General features: G+C 41.3%; 1 long non-coding RNA gene across 1 annotated transcript in view; it reads right to left on the bottom strand.

Moving 5' to 3' along the window:
• The window catches only part of LOC118880371, an 84,868-nt gene that overhangs the window by 11,715 nt on the left and 60,296 nt on the right, over nt 1–12,857 (bottom strand). The window lies entirely within an intron of this gene.

The raw sequence follows: 12,857 nt of genomic DNA on the forward strand, positions 1-12,857 counted from the left end.
TCAACTCTCGTGCTCTGGATACCCCAAGAAGGATGCAGCACCTCCCCGACGTCCTCCCCAGAAGAGCCTCAGTCTCGTCTTGAGAAACATCTGGCAAACCCAAATGGGGGACATTCTACCAAAAAAAACAACTGGCCAGTGCCGTGCAAGTGTCAAAGAGTGAGCCAAAGCGGCACTGAGTGTCACTCATGGGGCACAGCAGACAGGGAGATGTGAGGACCAAATAAAAAGGAGGCTCCTGGATTAGATCCTGGACCAGAAAAAGGAAATTGATGGGAAAATGCAAAATTCCCGTAAGGTCTGAAGATAGTATTTCATCAGTGTTAAATCACTGGCTTGAATAATTGTACATTTTCCCCATATAAGATGTTTACATGAAGCAAGCCTGGGTGGAGAATATACCAGAACTCAGTATGTTTACAAATTTCATGTAATTCTAAAATTATTTTAAAATAAAAAAAAAAAAACAACCTCTTAACGTGATACAAAAGATTCCGGAAAAGGCAAAACTACAGTAACAGAAAGAGAGGCTGGATCACGTCTGGCCCTTTAAGCCTTGGGAAGAACTCTGGACTTTACCCTGACGATAAACAGGAAGCACAAGAAACTTACAGTGGTCAGAGGACCACGGACACGCTCGGAGGTCCATTTTGTAAAACTTCTAACTCCAGGGTAGAAATTGGATGGGGGAGTAGGGCCGAGGGAAGGCAGGGAGAGAAGTCCCTTGGAATCCAGGCAGGAAAGGAGGGAGGTGTGATCTCAAGGTCCTCGGGGGTGGAGGGGAAGAGCGGACAGGAGTGACCCTCAGAGGGTAGCAATGCAGGACCAGGTGACCCACTGGACTCAGGCGGAAGATGGGGCAGGAGAAAGTCAGCCAAGTCCAAGAAGACACCGAGTTTCTTACTTGAGCTCCTGGGTAAATGTTATGCAGGAAACCTAAGAGGAGGAGCAAAGATCAGAGAGAAAATTTCAGAACAGAATTTGGGCACGATGGGCGTCCACAGAGACAATGACTTTGCCTGTCGTGCTTTTGCTGATGTCAAAGAAACACACTCCATACTTTGCATAGGAAGTCCAGGTCCTTGAGAATTAAGTTGGCAACAACTGGGTAGAACACTGAGTTGAGCCGGGCCACCAGGAACATCCATCCCTCTGCCATCTCAGGAGATGGTTCTTGCCTGTGACGTTGCCCTCCCGGGTGGGAGCCAACCTGGAGCAGCTCTGCCTTTGGATCCTTTCCCTTCTGGAACAGAGGGTTGTGCTCTCCATAATTTAGAAGGCTCTGATGTTGCATGTTTGGCTGTTTTTGTAGCCCAACAGATGCAGCTATCTCAAACATCCACATTCCCCAGAGTATGTTAATCCACTTAGAAAATGTATAATTGATATTTTGGTGAAATATGCAACAGACCCTGCCTGGTTTCAAACCAAGTGTTGTGCATTCATGATCACACAGGTTGGACCTTAACTAGCCTGATTCTTTCAGTCCAAGTCTCACACTTAGACCACTTAAAGGTGAGTTTGAAGTTCTGTTTTGATCGGCCACTTGGAATGATCATGTCTTGACCATGGAACCACCAGCTGTCCCAGGAGGTCAGGTGAGATGAGACCACATAAAATCATGGCTGGTCCTTTGAGTGAAACTCCCACACATTTCCAGGAGCTACTAAGTAGGTATGTATGCATAGATCTGTTCAAGGCTTTGTGAAAAAAGTATTTTTTGCTGAATGAAATGATTTGACTTCCATGTGGAAATTTTACTCAAAACACAGATGCTGAGTCTGGAATCCATTTGAGTGAACACTGTGGATGAAGCCCCTTGAAGATGGCATTGGCCTCCTCCTTTATGTCAAACCATTTCTCTGCTACCTTTTAAAACTTAGCAACTACAGTGGGCACCATCTCCTAGCTCTCAACTCTACTGCCTCTACCATGGTAACTGGACACTGCATGGCACAATCTTATACGTATACTATTGTTCCTAAGAGCCCCCATATTTGTGAGACTGTCTCCCCGATAGGACTGAAAATCGTGGAATGTAAATCAAGCTAAAGGATAGTGGCTCCCAGTAAAAGAACTTTTACGATTAAAATGCACATGCCCTTCTGAACGCCCTGCACTATAAAGCGTGTGGAATCTCTGAATTAATCCGCATGACCTAATTCACAGAGGTGGAGTGGGTGAGGGGTGATAAACTCAGCCCCACTGAACAAACTCTCCTGCAGCACAGTCAAGGCTTAAGACCACAGGTCGGAGAGTCAGTGACCTCAGCCACTCAGACTGGCTTGTCATTTTTACTTCTCTACCCAAGTCGTTTCATTTTCCTCCACCTACGTTTCCTCATCTCTAGAGTGGAGATGATCAGGCCTATGTCACAACATCAAGTGAAATATTTATGTGTGCATGCATGTGTTCATACGTGTGTGTACATGTGTTTGCATGTGTGTGTGTGCACGTGCATGTGTGTGTGCATGTATGTGTGCACAGTTGTGTGTGTGTTAGGGGTGGCTGTTGTTGCTTTCTGTTGTTACCTACTCTGCTCCTTTGAACTTCATGCAGATGCCAAAGCAATCTGAAAATTCATGTTTGGGACAAAGCCTCTGGATAAATGCTTTTATTTAATATATTCTTGACTGTTTCTCAGAGCCTAGCACAATGTTTGACAGACAAGAGTCCCTCGATGAATGTGTTTGAAAGGATGTCTTTACATGTATAGAAAACACACACAGACACACAAAGTTCCATCATTCCAGAGATTCGATAAATAAAAGATGTTATTCAAGAAAGTGGCAGAATGAATTGCATGGAACAATTAAATTCCCCATCAACAGACCTGGAAATGCTACTGACACACTCTTTCACACCCTTGTTGACATATACGGATTTCCATAGCATTTTGTATTTCAAAATTATGACACCTGGGGGGACCTTTAAGATGGCGGAGGAGTAAGATGTGGAGATCACCTTCCTCCCCACAAATACATCAGAAATACATCTACGTATGGAACAACTCCTACAGAACACCTACTGAATGTTGGCAGAAGACCTCAGACTTCCCAAAAAGCAAGAAACCCCCCACGTACCTGGGTAGGGCAAAAGAAAAAGGGAAAAACAGAGACAAAAGAATAGGGACGGGACCTGCACCAGTGGGAGGGAGCTGTGAAGGAGGAAAAGTTTCCACACACTAGGAAGCCCATTCACTGGCGGAGATGGGGGGGTGGCAGGGGGGGAAGCTTCAGAGCCATGGAGGAGAGCAAAGCAACAGGGGTGCAGAGGGCAAAGCGGAGAGATTCCCGCAAGGGGATCCGTGCCGACCAGAACCCACCAGGCTGAGAGGCTTGTCTGCTCACGCGCCAGGGTGGGCAGGGGCTGGGAGCTGAGGCTCAGGCTTCGGAGGTCAGACCCCAGGGAGAGGACTGGGGTTGGCTGCGTGAACACAGCCTGAAGGGGGCTAGTGCGCCACAGCTAGCCAGGGGGAGTACGGGAAAATGTCTGGACCTGCCAAAGAGGCAAAAGACCATTGTTTCCGGGTGCACAAGGAGAGGGGATTCAGAGCACCACCTAAACGAGCTCCAGAGCCGGGCGCGAGCCACAGCTATCAGTGCAGACACCAGAGATGGGCATGAGATGCTAAGGCTGCTGCTGCCGCCACCAAGAAGCCTGTGTGCAAGCACAGGTCACTCTCCACACCGCCCCTCCCGGGAGCCTGTGCAGCCCGCCACGGCCAGGCTCCTGTGATCCGGGGACAACTTCCCCGGGAGAACACACAGCCCACCTCAGGCTGGTGCAACGTCATGCCGGCCTCAGCTGCCGCAGGGTCGCCCCACATTCCGTACCCCTCCCTCCCCCCGGCCTGAGTGAGCCAGAGCCACCTAATCAACCACTACTTTAACCCCGTCCTGTCTGGGGGAAGAACAGATGCCCTCAGGGGACCTACACGCAGAGGTGGGGCCAATCCAAAGCTGAACCCCAGGAGCTGTGCGAACAAAGGAGAGAAAGGGAACTCTCTCCCAGCAGCCTCAGGGGCAGCGGATTAAATCTCCACAATCAATCTGATGTATCCTGCATTTGTGGAATACCTGAATAGACAACGAATCATCCCAAAATTGAGGCAGTGGAATTTGGGAACAACTGTAGATTTGGGGTTTGCTTTCTAAATCTAATTTCTTTCTGGTTTTATGTTTATCTTAGTTTAGTATTTAGAGCTTATTATCATTGGTAGATTTATTGATTTGGTTGCTCTCTTCCTATTTTTTTTAATATATATGTATTTTTTCCTTTATTGAGTGTGTATGTGTATGCTTCTTTGTGTGATTTTTGTCTGTATAGCTTTGCTTTTACCATTTGTCCTGGTTTCTGTCTGTCTTTTTTTTTTTTTTGTATAGTTTTTAGAGCTTGTTATCATTGGTGGATGTGTTTTTTGGTTTGGTTGCTCTCTTCTTTCTTTCTTTTTTTTAATTACTTTTTTATTTTTAATAGTATTTTCTTATTTTTTATTTTCATAATTTTATTTATTTTATTTTTTCTTTCTTTCTTTCTTTCTTTCTTTTTCTCCCTTTTCTTCTGAGCCGTGTGGCTGACAGGGTCTTGCTGCTCCAGCCGGGTGCCAGAACTGAGCCTCTGAGGTGGGAGAGCCGAGTTCAGGACATTGGTCCACCAGAGACCTCCCGGCCCAACGTAATATCAAACAGCGAAAATCTCCCAGAGATCTCCATCTCAACGCTAAGACCCAACTCCACTCAACAACCAGCATGCTACAGTGCTGGACACCCTATGCCAAACAACTAGCAAGACAGTAATGCAACCCCACCCATTAGCAGAGAGGCTGCGTAAAATCGTATTAAGTTCACAGACACGCCAAAAGACACCACCAGACTCAGTCCTGCCACCTGAAAGACAAGATCCAGCCTCATCCATCAGAACACAGGCACCAGTCCCCTCCACCAGGAAGCCTACACAACCCACTGAACCAACCTTACCAACTGAGGGCAGGCACCAAAAACAACGGGAACTACGAACCTGCAGCCTGTGAAAAGAAGACCCTACACAGTAAGTTAAGCAAAATGAGAAGACAGACAACTACACAACAGATGAAGGAGGAAGGTAAAAACCCACCACACGAAAAAAATGACAAGGAAATAGGCAGTCTACCTGGAAAAGAATTCAGAGAAATGATAGTAAAGATGATCCAAAATCTTGGAAATAGAATGGAGAAAATACAAGAAACGTTTAACAAGGAACTAGAAGAACTAAAGAGCAAACAAACAATGATGAACAACACAATAAGTGAAATTTAAAATTCTCTAGAAGGAATCAATAGCACAATAACTGAGGCAGAAGAACAGATAAATGACCTGGAAGATAAAATAGTGGAAATAACTACCGCAGAGCTGAATAAAGAAAAAAGAATGAAAAGAATTGAAGACAGTCTCAGAGACCTCTAGGACAACATTAAATGCACCAACATTCGAATTATAGGGGTCCCAGAAGAAGAAGACAAAAAGAAAGCGACTGAGAAAATATTTGATGAGATTATAGTTGAAAATTTCCCTAATATGGGAAAGGAAATAGTCAAGTCCAGGAAGCGCAGAGAGTCCCATACAGGATAAATCCAAGGAGAAACAGGCCAAGACACACATTAATCAAACTATCAAAAATTAAATACAAAGAAAAAATGTTAAAAGCAGCAAGGGCAAAGCAACAAATAACATACAAGGGAAAACCCATAAGGTTAACAGCTGATCTTTCAGCAGAAACTCTGCAAGCCAGAAGGGAGTGGCAGGACATATTTAAAGTAATGAAAGGGAAAAACCTACAACCAGGATTACTCTACCCAGCAAGGATCTCATTCGGATTCGACAGAGAAATTAAAACCTTTACAGACAAGCAAAAACTAAGAGAATTCAGCACCACCAAACAAGTTTTACAACAAATGCTAAAGGAACTTCTCTAGGCAGGAAACACAAGAGAAGGAAAAGACCTACAATAACAAACCCAAAACAGTAAAGAAAATGGTAACAGGAGCATACATATTGATAACTACATTAAATGTAAATGGATTAAATGCTCCAACCAAAAGACACAGACTGGCTGAATGGATACAAAAACAAGACCCGTAGATATGTTGTCTACAAGAGACCCACTTCAGACCTAGGGACATACAGACTGAAATTGAGGCGATGAAAAAAGATATTCCATGCAAATGGAAATCAAAAGAAATCTGGAGTAGCAACTCTCATATCAGACAAAATAGACTTTAAAATAAAGACTATTAAAAGAGACAAAGAAGGACACTACATAATGATCAAGGGATCAACCCAAGAAGAAGATATGACAATTGTAAATATTTATGCACCCAACATAAGAGCACCTCAATACATAAGGCAAATGCTAACAGCCATAAAAGGGGAAATCGACAGTAACACTATCATAGTAGGGGCCTTTAACACCCCACTTTAACCAATGGACAGATCATCCAAAGTGAAAATAAATAAGGAAACACAAGCTTTAAATGATACATTAAACAAGATGGACTTAATTGATATTTATAGGACATTCCATCCAAAAACAACAGAATACACTTTCTTCTCAAGTGCTCATGCAACATTCTCCAGGATAGATCATATCTTGGGTCACAAATCAATCCTTGGTAAATTTAAGAAAATTGAAATCGTATCAAGTATATTTTCAAACCACAATGCTATGAGACTAGATATCAATTACAGGAAAAAGTCTGTAAAAAATACAAACACATGGAGGATAAACAATACACTACTAAATAACCAACAAATCACTGAAGAAATCAAAGAAGAAATCAAAAAATACCTAGAAATAAATGACAATGAAAACACGACGACCGAAAACCTATGGGATGCAGCAAAAGCAGTTCTAAGAGGGAAGTTTATAGCAATACAATCCTACCTCAAGAAACAAGAAACATCTCAAATAAACAACCTAACCTTACACCTAAAGCAACTGGAGAAAGAAGAACAAAAAAAACCCCAAAGTTAGTTGAAGGAAAGAAATCATAAAGATCATATCAGAGATAAATGAAAAAGAAATGAAGGAAACTGTAGCAACGATCAATAAAACTAAAAGCTGGTTCTTTGAGAAGATAAAAAAAATTGATAAACCATTAGCCAGACTCATCAAGAAAAAAAGAAGATTCAAATCAACAGAATTAGAAATGAAAAAGGAGAAGTAACAACTGACACTGCAGAAATACAAAGGATCATGAGAGATTACTACAAGCAACTCTATGCCAATAAAATGGACAACCTGGAAGATATGGACACATTCTTAGAAAAGCACAACCTTCCGAGACTGAACCAGGAAGAAATAGAAAATATAAGCAGACCAATAACAAGCACTGAAATTGAAACTGTGATTAAAAATCTTCCAACAAACAAAAGCCCAGGACCAGATGGCTTCACAGGTGAATTCTATCAAACATTTAGAGAAGAACTAACACCTATCCTTCTCAAACTCTTCCAAAATATAGCAGAGGGAGGAACACTCCCAAATTCATTCTATGAGGCCACCATCACCCTGATACCAAAACCAGACAAAAATGTCACCAAAAAAGAAAACTACAGGCCAAAATCACTGATGAACATAGATGCAAAAATCCTCAACATAATACTAGCAAACAGAATGCAACAGCACATTAAAAGGATCATACACCTTGATCACGTGGGATTTATCCCAGGAATGCAAGTATTCTTCAATATATGCAAATCAATCAATGTGATAAATCATATTAACAAATTGAAGGAGAAAAACCATATGATAATCTCAATAGATGCAGAAAAAGTTTAGACAAAATTCAACACCCATTTATAATAAAAACACTCCAGAAAGTAGGCACAGAGGGAACTTACCTCAACATAATAAAGGCCACATATGACAAACCCACAGCCAACATCATCCTCAATGGTGAAAAACTGAAACCATTTCCACTAAGATCCGGAAGAAGACAAGGTTGTCCACTCTCACCACTATTATTCAACATAGTTTTGGAAGTTTTAGCCACAGCAATCAGAGAAGAAAAAGAAATAAAAGGAATCCGAATTGGAAAAGAAGAAGTAAAGCTGTCACTGTTTGCAGATGACATGATACTATACATAGAGAATCCTAAAGATGTTACCAGAAAACTACTAGATCTAATCAATGAACTTGGTAAAGTAGCAGGATACAAAATTAATGCACGGAAATCTCTTGCATTCCTATACACTAATGATGAAAAAGCTGAAAGAGAAATTAAGGAAACACTCCCATTTACCACTGCAACAAAAAGAATAAAATACTTAGGAATAAACCTACCCAAGGAGACAAAAGACCTGTATGCAGAAAACTATAAGACACTGATAAAAGAAGCAATCTACAGATTCAACGCAATCCCTATCAAACTACCAAGGCATGTTTCACAGAAGTGGAACAAAAAATTTCACAATTTGTATGGAAACACAAAAGATCCTGAATAGCCAAAGCAATCATGAGAAAGAAAAACGGAGCTGGAGGAATCAGGCTCCTGGACTTCAGACTATACTACAAAGCTACAGTAATCAAGACAGTATGGTACTGGCACAGAAACAGAACTATAGATCAGTGGAACAGGATAGAAAGCCCAGAGATAAACCCACACACATATGGTCACCTTATCTTTCACAGAGGAGGCAAGAATATACAATAGAGAAAAGACAGCCTCTTCAATAAGTAGTGCTGGGAAAACTGGACAGCTTCATGTAAAAGAATGAAATTAGAACAATCCCTAAACACCATACACAAAAATAAACTCAAAATGGATTAAAGACCCAAATGTAAGGCCAGACACTATAAAACTCTTAGAGGAAAACATAGGCAGAACACTCTATAACATAAATGAAGATCCTTTTTGACCCACCTCCTAGAGAAATGGAAATAAAAACAAAAATAAACAAATGGGACCTAATGAAACTTAAAAGCTTTTGTACAGCAAAGGAAACCATAAACAAGACAAAAAGAAAACCCTCAGAATAGGAGAAAATATTTGCAAATGAATCAATGGACAAAGGATTAATCTCCAAAATATACAAGCAGCTCGTGCAGCTCAATATCAAAAAAACAAAGAACCCAATCCAAAAATGGGCAGTAGACCTAAATAGACATTTCTCCACAGAAGATATACAGATTTCCAACTAACACATGAAAGGATGCTCAACATCACTAATCATTAGAGAAATGCAAATCAAAATTACAATGAGGTATCACCTCACACTGGTCAGAATGGCCATCATCAAAAAATCTACAACCAATAAATGCTGGAGAGGGTGTGGAGAAAGGGGAACCCTCTTGCACTGCTGGTGGGAATGTAAATTGATACAGCCACTATGGAGAACAGTATGGAGGTTCCTTAAGAAACTAAAAATAGAACTACCATACGACCCAGCAATCCCACTACTGGGCATATACCCTGAGAAAGCCATAATTCAAAAAGAGTCATGTACCACAATGTTCACTGCAGCACTATTTACAATAGCCAGGACATGGAAGCAACCTAAGTGTCCATCATCGGATGAATGGATAAAGAAGACGTGGCACATATATGCAATGGAATATTACTCAGCCATAAAAAGAAACAAAATTGAGTTATTTGTAGTGAGGTGGATGGACCTAGAGACTGTCATACAGAGTGAAGTAAGTCAGAAAGAGAAAAACAAATACCGTATGCTAACACATATATATGGAATCTAAAAAAAAAAGGTTCTGAAGAACCTAGGGGCAGGACAGGAATAAAGCCACATATGTAGAGAATGGATTTGAGGACACGGGGAGTGGGAAGGGTAAGCTGGGACGAAGTGAGAGCGTGGCATGGACATATATACACTACTAAATGTAAAATAGATAGCTAGTGGGAAGCAGCCACATAGCACAGGGAGATCAGCTCGGAGCTTTGTGACCACCTAGAGGAGTGGGATAGGGAGGGTGGGAGGGAGACGCAAGAGGGAGTGGATATGGGGATATAGGTATACATAGAGCTGATTCACTTTGTTATACAGCAGCAACTAACACAACAATGTAAAGCAACTGTACTCCAATAAAGATGTTAAAAAAAAATTATGACACCAATCAGAAAAAAATAATCGGTTCTTGGTTCTGAGCATCACGAGTTTTCTTCTACTGTTCAGGAGATATTCTATGCCTTACCTTTTCATTTTCCCAATCTGTCTCATGTATCAAATATTTGTTTGGGTTGGCAAGCACATAGAGCACCCTCTTCTTCTTGGTTTCCTTCCCTCCCTTACACCTTTATGCTGCTTTTTAATTAAAAGAAAAGTTTAAGATGTACTTCAATGTGTCAGAAAAAGAAAAAAGGAGAAAAGATCCGTGAGATGGAAAAAGAAAATCTCATATTTGCAGATTTCTAATGAAGAGGTTTTTAAAATATTTTCTTACACACACAAAGTTAATGCTTCGGTAGGTGAGTTGTAAATGCTTCTTTTCGTTCCATAATTATAAGTGAAATGTTCTTTAATGTGCAATAATAATGTTCAAGCTGTGCTATTTTGCAGCTAATAATTATACACAACAGCGTGGGGTATTATGGTGAACAGAAAGTTTTCCTTCTCAGTGTAATGCCCTCATCTCTGCTCTCCCTGGTCCTGCCTTATTTGCAGTGACTACGCTTTTTAATCCACTCTTTATTCTAGGAATAGAAGCACTAGTTAGTTACTTTCTTAAGGAAAGAATGTGAGGCAAGACTGCTGACGGGGGAAAATCGCTCCCATACAAAGTGAAGTCTATAATAGGCTTGCTTTAAAGAAAAGGAAGAAAGAAAGAAATACACAGTCAAACTCCAGCTAAGCTTAAAATGTGCGTGCTTGAATCCTCAGTATTAAAAGGTCAGAAGTTTGCTGTATGGTTTAACACAGTGTTACTGAAACAAGACTTGAAGTTGGCAGTGGAAGCCGAGGTCATCAAGCCCTGGCCCAGATATCAATTTCTTCGCAGATGGAGAAATAAATTTATCACTGCACACCCACATTTGTTCTTGTGGACATGCACCATTTCCGAGATATCTTGAGGTTAGCCAGCTGTGTATCCCAGTCAGCTTCTCCATTAGCTTCTCAACCACGTTTCCTTGAAATTGCTGAATATATTATGTAATTTTCTTTGAAAAAAATGAAAGAAAGAAGATGCCACATGTATGAAGAAGCGCCATACCAGATAAAGTGAGATTTGGTGGGAGACATTTGAGGACACCAACTTACCTCAAATTGAGTGTTCTAAAGAGCTTAGATGAATTAATTTCTGCATAAATTTGAAGAACCATAAAAGGAATGTAACCCGGATATAGGAATTGATTCGGCGGAAGTAGGCATTCCTGACTTTCAGTATAACCAGTGCTCATTTGGACAGCTGCCTGGACTTCTTCAGCTAACATTTAGCTCATTTCCAGCTGCTCTAAACATACCTCCTTCTTAATGGTTCACAATAAACTGACCATATGGGTTAATACTGAGTCCATGCTTTATTTTCCCTTGGTCTTATGAACTATGAAAGAGGATTCTTTGGCATAAACTGGTGGATATGATCAGCCATAATCCGAACAGATTATTGGAAAACGTATAAATTTTACTCAGTATTTCTGGGCAATTAGGAACGCAGGTGAGAAGGCCATACAGAATCTAGAAATTACCCCTGTTTCTTATTGGTAGATATAGCCTGGGTTTTCCAGAAGCTTCCACAGGTTTAGAGCACAGTTGAACTACTTCACAACTAGTTCAACTGTGCTATACTAGAATAATATAACGTTATAATAATATAATATAAAGTTATTTATATTACTCAACTGTGAAATACTAGAATAATATAAAGTTAAAACTTGATGGGAGGGCTTCCCTGGTGGCGCGGTGGTTGAGAATCTGCCTGCCAATGCAGGGGACACGGGTTCGAGCCCTGGTCTGGGAAGATCCCACATGCCGCGGAGCAACTAAGCCCGTGAGCCACAATTACTGAGCCTGTGTGTCTGGAGCCTGTGCTCCGCAACAAGAGAGGCCGCGACAGTGAGAGGCCCGCGCACCGCGATGAAGAGTGGCCCCCGCTTGCCGCAACTGGAGAAAGCCCTCGCACAGAAACGAAGACCCAACACAGCCATAAATAAATAAATAAAATTTAAAAAAAAAAAAAAAAAAAAAAAAAAACTTGATGGGAACTTAGATATCAGGACTCTCTCCCCTCATTTCAAAGATGAAGAACACTATGCTTCAGAGGATATTTTGCCCAAGGCTGATACAAGGTTGATTTGATTGTGACATTTGTCACCCCAAGAATCACTAAAATAAACTCCAATGGCTAGACAAAGTCTCGATTATTCTCAATTATTTCTCTATGTGCGTGCTTAGCTTGGTGAGTGCTTTGCTGAAGGGCAAGAGTTGGATTCCCCTTCAAGTGGATTATCTGGATCAACCCGCACACAACAGAACACAAAATGGTAGACAATTTGTATAAGCATCAAAGAGTTGACAAAGCAAGGAAGACGGACACCTTGGAGGTAACAGGAATACGGGTCTATTTTTGCTTTGGGAGCGCATGCTAAACCTGAAGGCACATGTGAGGGTCTGAGCTGAGTTTCTGGTGCCTACGTAGCCCTCCGGGAACAAATCTTAGAGTCTGGGGCACACCATGGGTAAGGACCTTGATATACTTACCCCCGCCTTGGTCTAGAACTCAAAAAAACTGCTCCCTGAGAGTCAGAATATACCAGAAGTAAACCATCCCATTCATTCACAGACTGCAGAGCAGATTTAAACCATCTGGATGGCCCAAAGTACTTAAAGTAATCCCAGATAGTTAAAAGTTGCCGGAAGTAAAAAAAA

The sequence above is a fragment of the Balaenoptera musculus genome, chromosome 14 (assembly GCF_009873245.2).
Source record: "Balaenoptera musculus isolate JJ_BM4_2016_0621 chromosome 14, mBalMus1.pri.v3, whole genome shotgun sequence".
Taxonomy (NCBI): domain Eukaryota; kingdom Metazoa; phylum Chordata; class Mammalia; order Artiodactyla; family Balaenopteridae; genus Balaenoptera; species Balaenoptera musculus.